The 23,201-nt window shown below is 45.9% G+C and overlaps 1 protein-coding gene across 50 annotated transcripts in view; it reads left to right on the top strand.

Annotated features, from left to right (window-relative positions):
* NFIX (nuclear factor I X) overlaps positions 1-23,201 on the top strand; it is a 5,476,577-nt gene that overhangs the window by 2,761,662 nt on the left and 2,691,714 nt on the right. The window lies entirely within an intron of this gene.

Genomic DNA, 23,201 nt, shown 5'->3' with positions numbered 1-23,201 from the left:
TGCCCATCTTACGCAAGCTGGCATCCCCACCGAGGGTCACAGGGAAATGCCCTTCTGATGAATTGGTGCAATCTGTTTGCTTACGCTTTTCCTCCAATCCCTCTGGTGCCTCGAGTATTGTGGAAGATGCGGAGACAGCCTTGCCACATTCTTCTGATCGCTCCCAGATGGCCTCGTCAGGCATGGTTCTCGGAGCTGCTTCTATCCCAGTGAGAGCCCATCCTCATCACAGGGAAATGCCCTTTTGATGAATTGGTGCAATCTGTTTGCTTACGCTTTTCCTCCAATCCCTCTGGTGCTTCGAGTATTGTGGAAGATGCGGAGACAGCCTTGCCACATTCTTCTGATCGCTCCCAGATGGCCTCGTCAGGCATGGTTCTCGGAGCTGCTTCTATCCAAGTGCGAGCCCATCCTCGGGTGGACCTCCTCACGATGGACAAGGGCCAGATTTGCCATGCGGACCCCTCCTCTCTGAATTTGTCAGACTGGAACCTGAGCACCTTGAATTTGCCCATCTAGCCATCCCGCCAGACTGTAGAGACATTCTTGCGCAGGCCAGAGCTCCGTCAACTGTGAAAACCTACAAGATTAAATGGAAGAGATTCTGCCATTGGTGCGCAGCTGCTGGTGTCCATCCCATTCGCTCCACGCCTGCGCAGCTCCTCCCGTTCTTTTTGCAACTGGCTCAGTCCGGACTTTCACATTCAACTTTGAAAGTTTTTCTGGCGGCAATTTCCCGCTTCCGCCAGGATGGCTCCACCTCACTCTGTTCTTCCAGGATAATACGTCAATTCTTCAAGGGATTGTTCCGCAAATTCCCACCGGTTCGGCGCCCTCCTCCTACTTGGTGCCTTAACATCGTGTTAGCACAACTAATGAAGGCACCATTCGTACCTATAATAATAATAATAATAGGTCCATTTATAAAGCGCTATGGTTACACTAATGCCAGTGTGTCTCCGCGCTACGGTAAAATCAGCCAAAACAGAAACAGAACCCTAGCCACTTTACTTATTCCTGAGGAAAGAGGAATGTTTTTAATTTTTTCCTAAAACATCTCTCTTGGGTCTCCATCCGGAGCTCCACAGGGAGGGCATTCCATTGCTTTGCCGCTAGAAGACGGAAGGACCGGCCACCCATCCTGGCTCTTTTAATAGCCGGAACACGTACCAGGCCCACCCCACCCGACCTCAGCTGATGCGAGGGAATGTGTGGGGACACAAGTTCTACTAGGTACCCAGGGGCTTTTCCCTGCAGAATCCGGTGGCAGACGCAGAGTGCTTTAAAGATGATTCTTTCTTTAATCGGGAGCCAGTGAAGCGCCGCCCGGGCTGCCGTGGCAGATGACCTTCTTGGTCGCCTCAAAATGAGGCGGGCGGCTGCATTCTGCACTCCCTGCATTCGTAGCAAGCATCTGGTTGGAGTGCCTAGGTACAGAATGTTGCCATAGTCTAGGCGTGAGGTCACCAGTGCATGGACAAGCGTCTTTCTGGCCACCATTGGTAGTAGGTCCAAGGTTTTACGCAGGACCTTCAAGATTCCAGTCAAAATTGGCTTTATTTCGATATAAAAATATCTTAAAAAGCAGTACATACCCATTACAGCAAGAATAAAAAGATAAAAGCCTGGCCATAAAATAAAATCATACAGAATACAATACAAATGGCGGCAATAAATTACCTAAAATGGTCTTACAAGATTACCTAAATGAAACAATGTGCATAAGCCTTTTTGACCTAATCAGCCATGCCCAGCTTAAAAACTTCACTAAACCACATACAAACAGGGGTCGTGTATCAGACTTTAAGATTCACAAAGCCACACTGTAATGTCTGGTGCCCAGCTCTTTACACAAGGGTTTTAACCACCTGTTGCGAGGAGCTTTATAGGCAGGGCATTCAAACAAAAGGTGGGGGACCGACTCGGTCCTAAGAGGACAAAAAGGGCAGGAAGATACAGTTTGTGCCGGGATCTTCCAGCGTGCAGTCAGTTCCCCCAGAGTGAGCATGCCTGCTCTAAATTTAAAATATAAGGCCCTATCTCTGGGTATTAAAATGATGTCAAGATAAGGTTCCCGGAGGGCTACATCCTTCACTATTAAAAATTCTCTGGCGGATTTGCATAAATTGGGGTCGGTGTTTCTCCTACTCGTTACCCAATTCCAATACACTCTTTTCAGGACTGACTTGGGTGGGGCGGACCTAGAGGACCAAGCCTCTCCAAGACCCAATTCACCTAGCAAATGTTTTACATCCATTAACCACCTTATTTTTGACCAGCCAGACATAGATAATACTTCCTTCAACCCCTCTGCATAGCTGCCCAATTCAGGGACCCTCCATATGTGGGCCCAGAGAAGAAGGGGTCTCAGTCTAGCCTGGTCTTTGATGGAACGACAACCCATGTCCAAGAGCAATGGAAGAGTGGGGGTACTATTTGGGAAAAAAAATAAATTAGATCAACTAGAGAGGGAGGGAAGAGAAAGACCACTCTCAGTCCCCCGGGTAATAATCTCAAACAACAAGAGAGTGTCGTTACGTCAGAATAAGGTTAAGCACAGTGTTTTGAGAAGGGTGCAATCAACCTAAAAGTTCGCAGTGGAGGTCAATTAGGGATTTGTTTCAGGAAGCCCTCACTCACCACCCTGGGTGGTGACATGCTTCATCATCGGGCCCACCAGGAGAAGCCTAATGCTTCCCTGGTGTGCTACAACGCCAGATTACTGCGGAGCAGGTTTTTCGTGACAGTGGTGTGAAAAGTGAATTAAAAAATGCCTGTGAGCAGTACCAGACAAAAACACTTTTATTCTGTGGTCAGCCGGGCATTAGTTAAAATATATGTGTCGGGAAATTTACCAACTAATGTGTTGGGTATTTCCACTTAGAGTAGGGTCGACATGTTTCTGCCCATTTATGGGTAGATTTTACTGGGCTTTCATCAGGACCATGTAGCAGTGTACCTCGGTGGTGTAGGCGCGCTAAGGCCCACCCTTACCAGAGAACGTGAAAGTTAAAATTGGGTGTAAAATAAGTGCAAAAAAGAACAGACCAGAAAAAGTGAGTGGTCCTTCAGAATCTGAGGAACCTGTGGTTTGTTATTTAAAAGATCCACACTTCATGGGTCTCGGGAAGGGGGTGGTGGCGACACTGGCACACCGCCCGCAACGCCAAACACCCGCTCGACACCTAGCGATTCCTGCTACCGGACCCCGTGGTACTATTGGGGAGGCACATCAAATCCTTCAGAAATGTATTTTCTGAGCAGGATAGCTGGTCTATATTCTGGGCTCCCCAGAGCTCTGCCCCGTATAGCGCCGCACTAACGCCTCTTGCCATATAAATATCTAACACCGGGGCGATAGGTTTTAGGGTAGATGACCTCTGTTCCTTAAGAAGAGCCCCCACCACCCTTTTATGACTTAATAGCATTTTATAGAGGTGGCTGTTCCATCTCATGGTGTCGGAGAAGCGGATACCTAGGTAGTCAAACTCCTTGACTCTATCCAGGGTTACCATATTCAAAGCTGGTGGCCGACCCAGGAGGGTTCAGGACCAAATATTTTGTTTTTTCAGTGTTGATTTTTAGGCCCCTAGTCTCACAAAAAGATTGAAAACTATCAAGGAGGGTCTGCAGACCAGCCGGGGATTTGGTATCGTCTGCAAATAATAGAGTGGGTATTCTCCTCCCTGCCAGGGATGGTGCATCAGCAGGATGTTTTAAAAGGTGCTCCACCACCCCGTTCACATATAATGAGAATAGGGTGGGGGCAAGAACGCACCCCTGGCGAACTCCTCTATTTACTGTTATTCGGGGGGTCTTTTGGCCCTGGTTGCCCCACCGCACCTGCGCAAAATTCTCAGCGTGGAGCTTTATTATTAATAACAGTAGATACGGAGGCATTCCCAAATCAAACAATACCCTCCATAGGCGCCCCCGGGGCACTAGGTCAAAGTCAGTCTGTAAATAGATAAACGCGAGATACAGACAGCTTTTTCCCAGTACGACCACCTTCCAATATAACATCAGCAGTCGAAACGACTGCTCAATGGTCCCCACACCTGACCTAAAGCCTGCTTGGAAGTCAGACAAGATACTGTTTTCTTCTGCCCACTCGAGCGCCCTCCCCAGGACTACCTTCCCAGCAACTTTCTGTGACGAATCAATTAGGCTTATGGGCCGGTAGTTTTCTGGGTCGTCCCGTCCCCCTTTTTTAAAAATTGGGACGACCACAGCACCCATCCAGGATTCTGGCTGAGTGGCACCATAGTAAGTTGCATTAAGCAATGAGGCAATAAGAATCCTCCATTCCGACAGATTGAAGCGGAGCAAATCTCCCGGTAGACCATCCGGTCCTGCAGCTTTATTGGGTACAAGAGATTTGATGGCATTCTCCACTTCCTTAACAGTAAATGCTATACCCTCCCTCAGCCCTGGGGGGCCTAATAGTGATAGTTCAAAGGGGCCCAACTCATCTTCCACGATGGTAGTGTAAAGGCGAGAGAAATGCTCAAACCATGACCCCTCAGAGATGTTGCATGTAATGAGTGAGTCAGTAGGCCTATTCTTGGATCTCACTAAATCCCAAAAGCCCCTAGAATCCCTCCCTAAACTTGTCGCTTTCATATCACACCAAAACTGATTCTCCCACCCCTTCTTGGCTTCACTAGTAGCAACCCTGTACCTTTTCCTGGCAATACCAATCAGCCCAGTATCCTTGGTTTTGGCTGCGTTAATTAATTCCCTTTTTACCCTCCGACAAGTGTTAGAATACCATCCTGGATTATCCTTGGGACGGCCCCGTTTGCCTACTTTGCCACCTCGAGTGCCTACAATGAAGAGGTCGCCCAAAGTTTTGGTAGTATGGCAAAAAAGAGAAGATACCTCCTTGGTGTTCATACTAATGGACTTCAGCCTGATTACAGTTTTAGACATAAATGACCCTATTTCTAAAACGTTCCCCTCATCAATGGCAACCCTATCCCATTTCAGGCGTCTCCCACAGTTCGAGGGACAGACTTCACCTGTCGACCTCGAAACATGAGGTGCCTGAAGGACTTTGTCCGCTTTCCATAGGGAGGTCAGAGACAGAGTAAGTGGGTTATGGTCACTATCCACAGATGGTAGAACTGCCATGTCCAACAGGTAGGCCCAAAGCTTAAAGTCCAGCAAGATGTAATCAATTCTGGACGAATGGCCAAACCTGTTAAACGTATGAGCACCACAGGGGTCCGAGGCTGTTCTCCCATTTGTCGCCCTTAACCCATACTCCAAAGTGAGGGCATTTAATTGTACCGCCCGTTTAGACCACCTCTTAATTGGAGCTACAGTTAGAGGTGGAATTCCTCTCCTGATGTCCTCATCTAAGGTACCCAAAATGTCATCTGCTGCCAGGGGCTCATAGGAGCAATTAAGGTCACCAGCAAGCAGGATGTAAGCATTAGGGCTGCATGTTCTAATTTCATCCTCGAGGGCCACTAGAGTCGGAGATACCAAACCCCCATTGGGGCCTCTGACATAAATGTTAAAGATCTCTACAGACCGGCCACTATGGGGCCCTCTCACTGAGAGCCTCTGTAAATCAGGAGACTTAGTTTCTATGTGTCTAATCTGACAGCCCAATGAAATGCTAACCCAAATAAGGAGGCCGCCGGATGGGCGACCTCTCCCAGTAGATGAGGCAATAGCAGGCACAAAGTAAGTCGTATACCCGACCTTGTGGCATGGCTCCAGACGCCAGGTATCCTGGAAGATACATATCCCAAAAGACTTGATGAAGGTATTCCACTCTGGTGATTCTAGTTTTCGGTAAAGGCCCGCTATATTCCAACTGACAATCATCAGCTTGTTATCGATTGTCACTTGCACGGCTAGGGGTCGTTCCGTGATCAGACTGGACTCGGAACCAGGTTCCTTTGTTGCACCCTCCGCCGCTACTAGTGCGCTAGTCGCAATTGAACTTGGGCCACCAAGTGCGGCCATATGTGATAAGTCAGATAAGGGAGCAGTATGTGGAAAAGTAAATTTTGCCATGTTCTGTGTCCCTACGTGTTCCCCATCTTATGTTATGTGTGCATGATTAATATGCATATGTATTCCCCATGATCGATTAAAGACGCAATTACAGTTGTGTCCATCTCTAGTATGCCAGTTTCCAGTCCTCGTGAAAGCTACGAATATCAGGCCTATGTAAAGCTACGTTGCCACGTTTCTCAGTGTGCACGTTATTTCATTGTAAAGTCCCCGTTTCTAGGCCTCAAAAGGGCCCGGACATCAGATTCAGCTCCTGTCTTCTGAACCCTCGCTGAGGAGCGATACAGCCCCCACCTGTGTCCCTGACCCTTCACTTACTTCCTGCCTCACAGTGCCCGGCTCGTCCTGGCTCTGCCTGCCAGTCTGCCAAGAGTATGTTATGATTCTAGTTATCAGTCCAGCCCTCCTTCTCTGCATTCCTAAGCTACTGAATCGCATCAATAGTTTCCGTCACAGTCTAGCCTTTACGTCTCCATGTAAGAGAAATACTGTATTAATGGTCATTTAATATTCCCCAACACGTACTACATGTAGAATAATGCATGCACCAGTCTTAGAGTCTGTTAGCCTTTACCCTGATAACTTTTGGATTCTATCAACATGTTCTCTAAACATCAGATACTAGATAGTGTTTAGGTACATGTCGCTCTGACTCTCCAGACTTTCGTCTCTCCTTCTAGCTCAGAAGTTATAGCCCCCAGCTTCTCCCTAGTTACACGTCATTGCCAGCTTGCGCGCACCACTAGGTTAGAGGTCCCGGCTCCTTAGGTAGCCCCCTCCATGTTTCCGCCCCACTTATGACATATTCTGTTACGTTTACATCACATGTCTATGTACACGCCTTCTGTTACACCCACTTTCACCCTTATCTTTCGCGACTGCTACGAACCCCACCCACTGCTACGCCTACTGTATGCACCGTAATGCAATTGTTTTAGTATATATGCTTGTGCACTGTTATTAAAAGTTGCTAGCCATCCCAGATCTTGCCCGTGCAGGTTGTCCTGTTCCTGTCCTTTATGCTGTATTAAACCTGCAAACTCCTACTACCTCGAATCTTGACTCTTATTTATTGAGCTATCTGTTATTATGTCCAGTCAAAAATAGAGGTATTATTTATTTATTTACCACATAATGGCGCCCGAATAGGGACTTGCCCTTTCCCCACGCGCCGGAGAAGCCACGCAAGCCCCCTGATCCTCTGCAGTCGTGACGGAACCATCCTGCGCAGTGGCAGATATTTCTGCTTCAAGTAGTATCCCTCAGGCCCACGGAGGAGACGGAGGTTGCGGTCCAGCATCCAGACGAGGCGGTGGAGGAACGCGGCGAGTCCCGACCAGAGCCCAAGCCGAGAGTCCAAGGTCCGAGGTATCCGGAGGCCCACCCGTAACTGAAGTTCGTCCGTCCGGCGTCGTAGCAGTCCAGTCCAGTCCGAGGCCTTCCGTTCTTGCTGCCCGGTGAGTACCGTTGCTGGGGTAGTATCTAGACAGGGTCAATTGCATTGTCTCTGGTCCGTGGGTTTGGGGTACACAGATCCAACACGAAGTGTCCACTTAGGTGGATGCGGGTCCTGACGTGTCTCTTTAAGAGACCGGTAAGTTTCGTACTGTTTTAGCAGTGCATCTAGTTTCTGTTCTAGTCCGTTCTGTTCTCGAGAAATTCATGTATTTCTGTTCTCAGTATTCCAGGTAGTAGTTTGTCAGAACTGTTATTTTAAATGTCATTCATGTATTTTAATGTCGTGGTATGAAAGTGGAGTAATTATCGTGTTCATTGTGTATTGTATTGTGTCTAGACTCCAGCCCAGTCAAGCCTTTGTTTTCTAAATTACGTCAGTTAAGAACTAGAAAAGGTCTGTTAGAAGAAGCAGTTCCTGTCCCGCCTAGGGACAGTCCAGGTCACTTTATGTATCAGAAGCATGGCATAAGCGCCATATTATATCTAGATTTATGGGTGGAGTACACCAAGAACTTAGAGGAAAAGTACAGATGGCCCGTATCGGGTACATGGGATGCCGAGTGCATCATGCGAGTAGAAGAAGTATTATGGAAAAAGAAAGCCAGACAGTCACAGAAAGATGCCATCGAGTTATGGCGCAAAGAATCTCATAAAAGAACAGAAAAAGAAATCAGGAAGTCAGAACTAAGTAGGGAATCCGCAGAAAGAGCCCAAGAAAGGGAACTAATCGAGATAGGTGAACGAGTTAAAACCGAACAGTCAGACAGACAGAGGAATGCCCTTATTAAGGGTATGTATCCTCTTCTTGCCGAGGGCTTGCCAAAAGCAACCCCGGAAGCATCCAGTAATCTTCCGCCACCTTTAGTCCCGACCAAGTTACGTCACAAACCGACCGCAGCTGATATTTTTCTCTCGTCCTATTTGGACGACACAGTCCCAGAATATGCAAATCCTGTTCCACCAGCTCCTGTAAATAATGTAAATCCTGCTCCTCCAGTCACCGGGGCACCTTTTGCAGTACCTGCTACGGTACCCCCGGTCCAGCCCGTAGTACAAATTCCCGCCACATCAGTCACTCTGCCAACACGAAGAGTATCAGTCGACGATTCCAGTTTAGGGGCCGCGGGAGGAGGTCCTCCTGGTACCCCGCCGCCAAGTAGACGTTTAGGAGCAGTCGAGTTACATGAACGTGCGTTACAGCGTACGCCTAAATATAAGTCCATTGCAGAAATCAGGCGACTTCTTACTGAATGCTGTTATGATCCAGTCCCAGGCGAGGATAGTATGGTTATATATTCCGTACGTAGAAGGCAGGTGTCCGAGTATTTGGTCACCCTACCGAATATGAAAGAAGATCTAGACAGAATGTATCGTTTCATTCGTACAGGACAAGATCCAGAAAGTATTGTTGAAGTCATGTCTCACAGGAAATCCGAGACCCAGTTTATGCTATTAAAGTTTCTGATCAATTGTTTAATACGGGAACAAGATTCCCCGACTAAAGATCCGACCGAAATGAGAATTCTGACAAAGTGGAGTGATAATATAGCCGAGGGTAAGCACAAGACCCTCAATAGTATAGAGCATATGTACAAGAAAATTCGTAAAGAAATAATAAGGTTACACGAACAACGCAATGAAGCTCTAGGGAGCGAGAAAGAAAATGACTCTTCTACTGAAGAGGTAGAGGACGAGAATACCGCCAGAATAGCGTATGTAGGTAAATCTAGATTTCCAGACCGACGGTCACGCCTAGAACACAAGAAAATCTTCCATCTTCCAGCACCGGAACAAGGCTCTCTAGAACAAGTATTTCAAGCTACCGATCAAATTCTGAAATCACGAATCGGTTATAGTGAATTAAGTACCATGCATGAACAAGAACTAGCCCGATCAGCAGTCCGATGGATTACTGATTCTACCACTTTTCCAGACGAAATAGTGGCACAAATGTTTCTGAAACTGCCCCCAGCCGAGCAGCGACTGGTGGGTATGTATATGATCCAACACCTCATTACACTGTATGAGGGTCAACATTCTGATCCAGGTCCGTTACATGATATCCTGAACGAGTTACTCCAGTATAGATGGAAAGGTTTAGGTACCGATTTAATTAGTGTCATTCTAGAACAACGCCATAAATATAGAACGTTTCTGAACCCGCATTTTGTTCATGTCTCACCCCCAGAAAGTAAACCGTTTTACATAGACAGACAGAATCCGTTACGAGAAGTACACCCAGTTAGGACAGCGGGTGGTGAAATGCAACGAGTATTTGTTTACACCCCAGTTACCAAGATGGAACTCTTAGAAATGAAGAAATTAATTCCCTGTCACGACAAAGATCCAGCAGGGTTCCACCGAGAATTAAAGGACATGCTCCGTATGGGAGAATACACGTATCCAGATATCATTAAAATGCTAAAAGTCCTGTTGCCTGCGGGCATATACGAAAAACTCAAGGAAAAGGATTGGGAGGTGGGAGAGAAAAAGATAGATTGGACAGCTCTAGAAGCTGAAGAAAATACACGTGTACCAGGTACCGGTCTAGGAGGTAAATGTAAAGAATTACCTGAACTATTAATACAAGTTTTGCCAAGATTATTAGCCACTAAAAAGGAAGACTGGGATGCAATCTCAGCCTGTAAACAGAAACCAGACGAAGATACTAGTGATTTTTATTCTAGATTCGAGAAATGCTTTAGCATTAACAGTGGTCTCAAGACGAGTAGTGAGTCATACCCTCATCTTTTTGTTACTAAACTAGTCGAGAATTCGAGTCCACAAGTTAAGAATCGAGTTTTGAAAGTCGAAAGTACCTGGCAAGCTAATACTCCGTCCCAAATGTTACAGATGCTCCAGTATCATCAAAATAGAATCAGAGAAGAGCAAGATCATGAAAGGAAACGTATGAAAGACACGAAAATGAAAGTACTAGTTGCACAATCTGTTCCACAAGACAGTCAGAAGAGGGGTATGAATCAAGCCAGTCATCCTGCAGCTCCCGTTAAAGGGACATGCAATTATTGTAAACAGCCAGGTCATTTTATAAACGAGTGTGCAGTTCTAAAACACAATATAGCTACCGGTAAGACTAAAGAAAGACCACGTCCGCCTAGACAAGAACAAGTTTCACAGACTTCTCAGCCACAGAATGCACAACAGACAGTTCCAGCACCGCAGCCTATTGCTGCAACTTAGCATGTTACACAGCAGATGTACAAGTATGCACAATCCGAGTATCCAGAGTACCAGCAGTATTCATGAAACAGCCTAGAGAGGGAGGTAGGCTTGCCTCTCATCGAGATACCTGTAGATCAAGAGGGTCCCTATGTTCACAGTCAAGTATTAGGGAAAGACAGAAAGTTTCTGATTGACACAGGGGCAAGTAGGACGACTATAAGTCACGACGAGGTTCCAGGGGCTCCACTCTCAGGCTCTAGAAATGTTTCCCTTGATTTTCAGGAAAACCTATTGTAAACGAGATATCAAAACCAGTTACTCTAGAAGTAGGTCCATTGTCCCGAACTACTGACCTGTTACTTACGAAATCATGTCCAGAAAATTTGTTAGGCATTAGGACACTGAAAGAATTAGGTGCAGTTATTTGCTGCTCCCCAGAGGGAATACGTTTGTTTTTACGTGACTTCAAGGGTCACTATGTTTTACGTGATTTTGATCCCAGATTATTGAATGTTCCCCAGCATCTATGGGCGCAAGGTCCAACTGATGTTGGTTTTATGCAAATCACACCCCATCGTGTGACTCTCAAGCAAGGTGTAGTGTTACCACGAATCAGACAGTACAGACTGCCACCTGAGGCTGTAGCAGCCTTATCCAAAATTATTGACGAGCTCAGGGCTCAAGGAGTAGTTGTAGAAACTGACTCCAATGTATGTAATTCTCCTATCATTCCAGTCATGAAACGTACTGATCCAAATGCACCCCCAGTATATCGATTAGTGATTGACCTTCGAGAACTCAATAAATGTATCATTCCCCAGTACCCAGTAGTCCCAGATATTTCTTCCCTATTGACAGCCATTGATTCTGAAGCCACATTTTTCACAGTCATAGACCTCAAGAACGCATTTTTTAGTGTCCCAATTCATCCAGACAGCCAGTACCTTTTCGGTTTTTGTTTAAATGGAAGGAGCTATAAATTCACACGAGCTCCTCAAGGTTTCACAGAAAGTCCTAGTATTTACAGTCAAGCACTTAAGAGACAACTAGACAATATTCACATGCCAACTGACACCGCCCTGCTCCAATATGTCGATGATCTACTGATCACAGCCCGTTCTGAACGTGACTGCGAGCGAGCGTCACTTACAGTCCTGTATTTCCTAGCCGAGATGGGGCACAAGGTGTCTCCTTCAAAGCTTCAATTCTGTGTCCAGCAAGTGATCTACTTAGGCCACTTGCTGTCCAAGTGGGGTAGGCAGTTGACACCCGATCGTATCCAGTTAATAGCGAGTCTTCCTCAGCCCAAGACCCAGAAGGAGGTACGTGCTTTTATCGGCCTCACTTCTTATTGCAGACAATGGATTCCTCAGTATGCATTTCTAGCCAAGCCACTGATACAGTTAACGACACAGGAGGCAGCCGTATCGACTGTCCTCCCTTGGACATCTGAACATACACTTAGTTTTAATGAGCTTAAGAAAGCTTTATGCCAAGCACCTGTTCTAGCTACACCGAACTACAGTAAGCCTTTTACACTTTTTGTCACAGAACGTAATGGTACAGCATTATCTGTTCTCACACAAGATCAAGCAGGACAATACAAGCCCTGTGCTTATTTTTCGAGCACACTAGATCCAGTAGCCCAGGCTCTGCCTGCGTGCCTCAAGTCAGTTGCAGCCACAGCACTAGCTATCAGACAAAGTGATTCCATAGTATTAGGACATTCCTTGACAGTACAAGTTCCACACTCCGTGGAAGTTCTTTTAAATCGAACACAGACTCAGCACTTGACAATTGCACGTTTAACAGGTTATGAATTGACACTGTTCCAGCCTCACATAGAAATCAGACGCTGCAATGTTCTGAATCCTGCTACACTGTTACCGTCAGTTACTTCCAGTCCTGCCACACATGACTGTGTGGAAGTAGTTAACACCATGACCAAGCCAAGACAAGACCTGACAGACATTCCATTACCAGATCCTGACCTGACACTTTATGTGGATGGTTCATGTATGAGAACAAGTACAGGAGAACTAGTAGCCGCGTATGCAGTGACCACTGACACTAAAGTTATTGAGACACACCGTATTGACACTCTGTCTGCTCAAGCCGCAGAGCTAGTTGCTCTGACTCAAGCCTGCATACACGCCAAGAACCTGAAAGTTAATATTTACACAGATTCACGTTACGCATTCGGAGTCGTACACGACTTTGGAGTGCTCTGGCAGGAGAGAGGTTTTATAACTTCTCATGGAACCAAGATTCAGCATGGTCTCCTTATTCAGGCTCTGTTAGATGCAATACATTTACCGACATCTATCGCTATCATGAAGTGCAAAGCACATACGAAAGTCACTGACATTATTTCCCAAGGTAATGATCTAGCAGATCGAACAGCCAAGCTTACAGCACAGACACCAGACATACCAGGTAACAAGACACCGACATCCACTCTAGAACAGACTACTTGTATGACAGTTAAGGACCCTACTCAAGATATCATAGATATCCAGTTACATGCTACTCCCGATGAAATCAAGAAATGGTCCGAACAAGGAGGGGTCCAGACAGATCAGGGATGGTTGACGAAGGGAAAAGCCACATGGTTTCTCCCCGACTCAATGGTTCAAGTCATTATCAATACCGCACATAGTCCTGCACACTTAGGAGAAAAAGCCATGTTAGACAGTATCCAGAACATTTGGTTTAACAAGCATTTACGAGCTGCAGCCAAGCAGAAAGTCCGTACTTGTATGATATGTTGTCAATTCAATCCAGGTAAAAGTGTCCCGGTGGAACAAGGTGGATTCCAACCTCCTGACCACCCTTTTGAAGTCCTCCAGATGGATTATATTCAGATGGAGCGATGTCGAGGTTTCAAGTATGTCCTTGTAGTTGTATGCGCTTTGTCCAGGTGGACAGAAGCATATCCAGTCCCAGATTACACAGCCGCGACCACTGCCAGGCAGCTGGTTCGTGAATATTTCCCCCGCTATGGACTCCCTAGGGTCGTGTATTCTGATAACGGCCAGCCATTCTCATCTGAGTTAATGAAGCATGTTTCCCTTCTGTTAGGGTACCAGTGGAAGTTTCATTGTGTACGCCATCCTGAAGCAGCCGGTCTCGTAGAGAGACATAATCAAACCTTGAAAATACGTATTGCTAAAATCTGTCAAGAGAAAGGTGTGGACTGGCTAGTAGCTCTGCCAGTCGCCCTATTTTATATGCGCATGGTCGCACATTCCTGATCAGGTCTGTCCCCGTACGAGGTCGTATTCGGCCGCCCCCCAAACATGTGGGGTACACCCAGACCCCGAAGTATTACAGATGTTTCCAGTAATATGCTGACAGATTACCTAGCTTCCTTGATGTCTGCCCTCCACTCTTGTCGTTCACAGGTTGCCGCCGCATTTCCAGACAATACCGAGGTGAAACCGCATGAAATCGTTCCAGGAAGTCTAGTGCTTGTCCGGAATTTTGATCGTTCAAGTCCGCTGGAGCCTCGCTGGAAGGAACCGAAGCAAGTCCTTCTGACCACCCGTACGGCCGTGAAGTTGGAGGGCCGTAAGGGGTGGGTCCATCTGTCTCACGTCAAGAAATTTCATGGACTAAAACCTAAAACTTTTGCCAAGGATTGCATTTTACCTAAAGACTGCCAAAATACTATTCTCAAGGACTGTCCCGCAAATGACATTGATACCAAGCCCTCCCTGTTAGAGGAAACTCCGCAGCAGGAGTATAAAAAGATGCTTCGGTCTAGTAAAATAAGTCAGCCAGTTTAATTGTCTAAGTCCTCCCCTAGGTGAAACGGTTAGACAGGTATCTGACATGTATGAAATAGACCCCCATAGTGAGAGAGTTAGTCAAAACTCAATCCGATGTATCGTTTTTCTAAGTTTTATATTGTTTTTAAGCTTAATGATTACCTGCACGAGTTATGCATTTCATTTATGTTTTCCAATTTCTCATGTAAATAAGTCTTCTAATGCTACAGTAGAGCACACGTTTAGTGATCTGCCTCCTCATGAACTATCTTATCGTCTCGCTATGCGCAACAATTCATTTATCCGTATGTTACATTATTCACACCAGACCAGCAATGCCACTAATTGTTGGGTGTGTGGTCGACTCCCCCCTTTCCAGACCCCTAAGGGAGTTTTGCCACTCTTTCCTTATCCGTTTTCACATAATGGTTCATGTGGAGCATGGTCCACGTTAACGTCATCCTCAACTGATATGTCCTTTCTGAACAGTACATGTTTTCCAGACAAGCAAGGTCTTCCCCACAGAATAGGGTTAGATCTAGAAAATGAAGTTTATAATTTGGGTAATTATTCTTCGAATTTTATGGTCCTGAATGTTCAGTCTGATCCTACTCCAGACTTACCTGCTATTTCAGTACTACCAGTCAAAGGCGAATTATGTGTTAGAAATAATGGTTCCGTACATGTAGGACACAGTGATTGTACTACTATTATCAAGTATAGAGACAGTGGGAAATCTATTTTCAAAGCTTCACGTCATTCTTATTTTGTTTGTGGTCAGACCGCATATGTTCGTCTGCCCCTCGATTGGGAGGGAACCTGTTACATTGCCTTCCTACTGCCACCAGTTTTCCTAGCCCCGTCCGATTATCATAGAAACACACATCTAGTACACATCAGACATAGAAGGGAGATCGAGTCCCCGATTGTCGATCAAACTGAAACTGCTCTAGAACAGTATACAGATTTCAATAGAGGATTCTTCTTCTTTATAGGCCCTATCCAGAATAGTAAGTTAATACGTAGATTAACCAGAACCCTTGAAGCAGTAGTCAATGAGACTGCCTCTGCTCTAGGTAACTTAACCGAAGAGCAATCTGCTATGAGATTTGTCGTGCTCCAAAATCGTCTCGTTCTTGACGTCATACTGGCCGATAGAGGAGGAGCATGTAGAGTCATCGGATCTAGTTGCTGCATTTTTATTCCTAATAACGCGCCGTCTGTTTATTCAGCTATAACCAGACTTCATAAAATTGCCCATCAGTTACACCAGAATCCAGGCACCTGGACATGGTCCGGTTGGTTTTGGAGTATAGTTTCTGCCTGGGGATGGAAAGTATTGTCATTTCTAGGTATTGCAGTAGCGATCATATTCAGTTGCTGCCTCTGTATACAATGTGGCCCTGCGATTTGCGGCATTTGTGCTACCTCTTGTATTCCTAGTCCCAAGTCCTGTCCTAAATCCCGTTCCAAGACAAATCGAGACGAGCAAATGATACTGTATGAAATGATAGATGGTATCATGAATATTGATGTTTCCTGATGGAAACGTAGTGACAAGGAGGGAATGTGGAAAAGTAAATTTTGCCATGTTCTGTGTCCCTACGTGTTCCCCATCTTATGTTATGTGTGCATGATTAATATGCATATGTATTCCCCATGATCGATTAAAGACGCAATTACAGTTGTGTCCATCTCTAGTATGCCAGTTTCCAGTCCTCGTGAAAGCTACGAATATCAGGCCTATGTAAAGCTACGTTGCCACGTTTCTCAGTGTGCACGTTATTTCATTGTAAAGTCCCCGTTTCTAGGCCTCAAAAGGGCCCGGACATCAGATTCAGCTCCTGTCTTCTGAACCCTCGCCGAGGAGCGATACAGCCCCCACCTGTGTCCCTGACCCTTCACTTACTTCCTGCCTCACAGTGCCCGGCTCGTCCTGGCTCTGCCTGCCAGTCTGCCAAGAGTATGTTATGATTCTAGTTATCAGTCCAGCCCTCCTTCTCTGCATTCCTAAGCTACTGAATCGCATCAATAGTTTCCGTCACAGTCTAGCCTTTACGTCTCCATGTAAGAGAAATACTGTATTAATGGTCATTTAATATTCCCCAACACGTACTACATGTAGAATAATGCATGCACCAGTCTTAGAGTCTGTTAGCCTTTACCCTGATAACTTTTGGATTCTATCAACATGTTCTCTAAACATCAGATACTAGATAGTGTTTAGGTACATGTCGCTCTGACTCTCCAGACTTTCGTCTCTCCTTCTAGCTCAGAAGTTATAGCCCCCAGCTTCTCCCTAGTTACACGTCATTGCCAGCTTGCGCGCACCACTAGGTTAGAGGTCCCGGCTCCTTAGGTAGCCCCCTCCATGTTTCCGCCCCACTTATGACATATTCTGTTACGTTTACATCACATGTCTATGTACACGCCTTCTGTTACACCCACTTTCACCCTTATCTTTCGCGACTGCTACGAACCCCACCCACTGCTACGCCTACTGTATGCACCGTAATGCAATTGTTTTAGTATATATGCTTGTGCACTGTTATTAAAAGTTGCTAGCCATCCCAGATCTTGCCCGTGCAGGTTGTCCTGTTCCTGTCCTTTATGCTGTATTAAACCTGCAAACTCCTACTACCTCGAATCTTGACTCTTATTTATTGAGCTATCTGTTATTGTTATGTCCAGTCAAAAATAGAGGTATTATTTATTTATTTACCACAAGTAGGAGATTCATGAGGGCAGAGGAAACTCGTGTCCTCATGACTGCTCGTACGACAGCTCATCGGTGCTATGGCTACAGCAGGTAAATTTCTGACTGGTTTATGGCCATCGCGTCAACAGCCCCACCATGGCCAATGGGAGCTAGGGCCTGGGTTCTGGCGCATCAAGCTAAAAGGAACTGGGTCGTGGAGGGGGTACCTACTTCTCCTTCCCTCCCCAAACAAAGGGTCGCTAAGCCATGGGGTTACTGGGCGCGGGTTAAAGTAACTGAGGTCTCGAGTACTAATACCAAAGGTACCACCGTTAGATTCCTGACAGCAAATACATCTAGCTACCCTGGGATCTCTAAAATTAACAAGGATGCAATCTCCCCTTAGATCTTTAGGCCTGGTGCCTATCCAGCTGACCCTTCTCACATGAATAACCCGGCCATCCATAAAGCCAGGTAGAGGTCTGTTTTCCCTGAGCCAAAATAGTGTTTTATTTTTAAGTTCAGTATATGACTCCTGTTTTCCTGATTTGAGCGGGGGAACCCCGGTGAGAACAACTACAAAAGGCTGACAATCAGGTGGTAAATTAGCGTGGCGGGCAGTAGTTAATCCCTTCTCATCTTCTTGCTGACCTTTTGGGGCTGGGATCGAGTTACCGGACCCAATCAATTTGTCTCTTTTACTGTTATCAATCATCTTATTCTTAGGTGAACGCCCAGCACCAGAATGTGCGGGCTCTTTAGCCTTCTTATCAGCTTTGTTCTTTTTCCTAGTGACTTCAGGATGCACTATGACATCTACCGCAGCCATCCCTGAGTCTGACAAATCCCCAGAGGAGACCACCGAGTGCACAAGGGTTGCATTTGCCTCTGTAACCCCCTGTACTATCCCTACTGGATTGGGCGGAGAGATAGCTTCCGGAGCTGTCACCCTGGGGGCTGGGTTCCCTACCAACCCATCCTCCCTAATTTTAGAATGCAGTTTAATTAAAGATTTCAAGGAGAAAAAGTTGTCCAGGGAGACCTGCTCAAATCTGTCCAACCGCTCAGTCAGCCCTTTTACTCTCTCCAATACTGGGAGGATCAAAGATCTCAATAAATGTTCGATCTGAGCAATCAGAGGGGTTTCAGGTAGGGGGCCTACAATGGGGGCAGTTTGCAGATCTACATTCGACTGCTCACGCGAGGCGCTAGGCGTCTCATCTCCCACTAATCCACGGGGTTGCTTAACTCCAGCCCCCGTGCCCTTCATAGTCCCACTCCCCCTGCTGCAATTCTTCCTCAACCTTTTATAGGGTTTGGAACAACTACCCTTACGGGGACTGTCTGTACGTTTCCTTTTAATAGGAACAACTCCATCTGCTACTGGTGATACTAATGTAGGCTGGGAAATGAGAGCCTCATGGCTAAAGGGGGAGGGCAAAGCGTCTAAGGGAGCAGGAGGCTCAACAAGCCCTGGGGCTGACAGGGTGGTTCTAGCCCCACCCTGAGCTATGGAATAAATCCTATCCAAGCTATCCCTAATGGCATTTGCACGTTGGTTATCAATGCCAGTAGAAACATTAAGCAAGGGATCAGCAGTATGCACAGGGGAGGGGACCAGAGTCAGAGGTCCCAAGGAGGAACGTTTATGGGCAAGAGATTCACGAGAGAGGCAACGTTTCATCAAAGCAATCTCTTTCTCAACGTTCGAGAATGCACGGTTGATAAACTGATCCATGGTTCCACTCACACATCCACCTCCCCCCTCAAGCTCTTACCAGAGCGTGTTGACATCGACATGAGGAAAGAAACCTACAAAACAGTGTGAATATATATACTAACTCGGCCAGTAGAACTATACAAAATAATAAGAAATAAAAAGCAGCAGACCACAAACCCAAAGCTACCAAGGTGCAGTTCTTAGGGGGGTGGCCCAGCCCAGCCCCTCTCGTCCCCGGACGGCCACAGACGGCCCGCGCTTTGCCCGGGCTTCGCCCGGCTCGTTCCGCGCTGCGCGCTACTGGTGCCGATTACATGCACCTGGGCAGGGCGTTGCGAACGGGACTACCTGTGCCCTGATGACTCCTGGGCTTTGTGGTCCGTTCCTTAGGTGCTGTGCACAATGTCCCCAAGGCGAGCGTTTCCCGCTGGCAGGAATGCTCTGGGGCTGCGTGGTTCACCTCCCGGTCGTGGTCCCCGTAGCTGCAGAGTCAGGATACCTTGTCCGCCAAAAAAGAGGTTTCTCCGCTCTGCGCGCTGCTGGTGCCTATTACATGCACCCGGGCAGGGCGTTGCGGGCGGGACTACCTGTGCCCTGATGACTCCTGGGCTTTGTGGTCCGTTCCTTAGGTGCTGTGCACAATGTCCCTAAGGCGAGCGTTTCCCGCGGAGCGGGAACCGCGAGAAGTGGCAGGAATGCTCTGGGGGTGCGTGGTTCACCTCCCGGTCCCCGTAGCTGCAGAGTCAGGATACCTTGTCCGCCAAAAAAGAGGTTTCTCCGCACTGCGCGCTGCTGGTGCCGATTACATGCACCAGGGCGTTGCGGGCGGGACTACCTGTGCCCTGATGACTCCTGGGCTTTGTGGTCCGTTCCTTAGGTGCTGTGCACAATGTCCCCAAGGCGAGCGTTTCCCGCGGAGCGGGAAACGCGAGAAGTGGCAGGAATGCTCTGGGGGTGCGTGGTTCACCTCCCGGTCGTGGTCCCCGTAGCTGCAGAGTCAGGATACCTTGTCCGCCAAAAAAGAGGTTTCTCCAAGATTCCAAAGCATGTGCCTGCCACCCGCCTGGTTTGGTAGTCGAAAGATAGGCAAGGGTCTAGCCAGACTCCCAGGGTTTTTGCCTGTGCACAAGGCGTAGGTATCGCCCCCAGGTCCTGGGACCACCATGCCGACGACCATACAGTCGGGGCCCGCCCCACCACCAGTACCTCCGTCTTGTCGCCATTCAGCCTCAGGCAGTTATCAGCCATCCATGCAGCCAATTCTTGCATGCATGCCCTGAAGCTGAAGGCGGCAGACTATACACAAGGCAGACTTGAAGTTTCTCACTTGGAAGGTTGCTCTTCTCCTTGCGCTGACATCATCACGTCGCGTAAGTGATATTCATGCCTTCACTATAAAACCTCCTTTTCTTCAATTTCAGCCGGACTGTGTAGTGCTTCACACTAATCCCACCTTCTTGCCTAAGGTGCCTTCGGATTTCCACATCAACAAACCTGTTTTCTTGAAGACTTTCTTTGCTAACCCACAGTCCCCAGCGGAGCAGCGATTACACTCCTTGGACATTAAAAGGTGCTTAAAGTTCTACGTCAGCAGAACGGCCCCTTTTCTCAAATCTGATCAACTGTTCATAGCTTATGGACGATTCCAAAGTTACCAAACCTACTATTGCTCGTTGGGTTTCCTCTGCCATTGCTTTCTGCCATCAAAAGGCAGGCAAGCCTCTACAGTCTTCAGTGAGGGCCCATTCCACCGGGGTGATGTCGTCTTCAACTGCCCTGTTCGCCGGTGTGCCGCTGCATCATATCTGCAGAGCAGCCACGTGGTCCAGCAGGCACACGTTTACGAAACACTACTGCCTGGGTGCCATCAACGAAGCAGATACTGCAGTGGGACAGGCTGTGCTTCGCAATCTTTTTCAATAAGGTGAACCTCTGTTTACCCTCCTCCATTATGGTTTACCATTTTACTGTTATGACTTGCATGACTATATATATATTTTGGTCTTATAAGTTTGTTCATGTGTATCATGACTATGGAAGCCTTTTTCGGCTATTACTGCTTTTAATTCTATATTCAAGCATGTGAATCTATGAAAGACACCCTAATACTGGAGAATAACAATTGTTACTTACCTGTAAACAGGTGGTTCTCCAGTATTGGTGTCTTTCATAGATTCACATCGACCCGCTCACCTCCCCTCAGAGTCTCTCTTCTCCTCATAGACTATATGGTCACTCTTGTGCTACGAAAATCTAAGGTACTGAGCTCTGAGGAGAGGGTTCTAGAGGGCTGCTGGCGCCTGATTGGCTACAGTTTGGACCAACATAATGACAGGAATAGTCTACAAGTGTTTTTTCTCTCTTCATGTATTCCTATGTGGAATTATGTCTAGGCATTTACTGCCTTTTTTCTAATGTGTATTTCATGTGTTATGTTTTACATAGACATATTATTAGTATGTTTTTGCTATTTTATTTACCGTGGGACTCCCACTCCGATGACGGGGAATATTCAAGCATGTGAATCTATGAAAGACACCAATACTGGAGAACCGCCTGTTTACAGGTAAGTAACAATTGTTCTTCTTCTTCTTTAGTGTAGTCTGTTGTGCATATTCATTTACACAATACAAGGTTTATATGGGGTTAAAAGTTATGTGAGAGGATTGCGTCCGAGCAAGTCTCCTTTCTACGAATCCTTGCTCAATCAATCCCCTCTCTGATGGCATTTTAAAGCCATCACAAAATTACCCATCCCTAATCAGATGCATACTTTAGCATTTTTCACTGTCATTTCCTTCTTCATTCTTGCTTTTATCTTTATTCTTTATTTCTTTCATTTCTCTCTTGTCATATAGCTTTTCCTTCATTTCTTCTAATTTTATCTCTTCATACTTTCTTTTGGTTCCCTTTCCATTTATTTCATATCTCCTTCTTCTCAACTTATTAGTGCAACACATACAACATATTATTATCAACAAAACTATTATTGCTATACCTACTAAGGGAAATACCACTACCAAGGAAACTTTTCCCTATATTAGTAAACCAAGTCCCTACTTTAGAAATGCTTTTTATTACACTGTCACCCTCCAGTGGTTTTAAATCTTCATGCATTTTTGTAATATTCTTTATATAACCTTTATTTTCTGTACTTTTTTCCGGTATGCAGGTGCAACAATGTTGCACTTTCAACATTTTACAGACTCCGCCCTCTTTAGCCAATAATATTTCAAGCGCAAGTCGATTCTGCAAAACTATAGATATAATTGCAACCATTTCTGGATTAATCATCAAGAAACCTCCAGCAGTATCAGTCGAAAGACGATCAACTACTGTTGACAACTGACAGATTCTATGTGAATTTAGAACAACTCCCACTGAAGGTATCAATGCACTAATTATATCACCTATTATTTCTGAAAAAATAGCTCTCTTTCTTCGTGTTAGTTCATTGGAGTTTTCATTGCTTCCAGTGATTCTCTTCACATGATAGATTTTCGGAAATACTATTTTGAAATAGCAACTCCCGTACCACCGTGCAGGCAGCTTATAATAAGCTTTATTCCCACACACGTAGTAAACTCCACAAAATACTGGATCAGTTCCCCCTTTTGATCCACAACCTCCCAGAATTAGGAAGTTATGTTCACATTCACTGGAACCAATAAACACATTATTATAATCTATCTTTAATCTATGGAGACATGTTTTCCCTGTCTTCCCAAAGTCTAGGGACATGGCAGCATGAGCCGTGCCAAATGTATAAGATCCCTCTTTCTCAGCCAATGGTGGAATATTGTGTTCCTGTGCAGCAGCTTTTATTTGGAAATGATGTCTCCTCTCTTCAACTAAATTTAAAAACCCTTTCTCTTCACGTAATGTTCATGTTAGAGTGTTTTTATGTACCTTTTCTATATCTAATGACTTCATGGTTGGGAAAATGTCACCTATAAACTGTGCATTTAAATTACTGCATACCGGATTCATATTCTTTCGAATAGGAATTTCTGTAAATACTACTTCTATATTAGAATAATAATATTGCAGTTTTCCTGTTTTATAAAATAAACTTGACAATATGCTTCATGAATTACCATATGTTAAAGGTAAAAAGTGGTATGTAACTCCCTCCGCTACTGAAGTAGGTAATTTCATACAAACATAACAATCACTAATCTCCATTGTTTCTACATACTGAAACAACATTGTAAATACATTTAATGAAGTTTCATTATCTGTTACGGTGTGATGTAAATCTGTCTCATCTGATGCTTCTAATTCTACTCTATCTCCTTTCTGGTTAGCAATCTTTTCATTAGTGTTTGTGTCATTCCTCTTA

This window comes from Lissotriton helveticus, chromosome 1_1 (genome assembly GCF_964261635.1).
Source record: "Lissotriton helveticus chromosome 1_1, aLisHel1.1, whole genome shotgun sequence".
NCBI lineage: Eukaryota > Metazoa > Chordata > Amphibia > Caudata > Salamandridae > Lissotriton > Lissotriton helveticus.
Note: the sequence above shows the minus strand (reverse complement) of the source record. Positions and strands in the feature narration are given on the sequence as shown.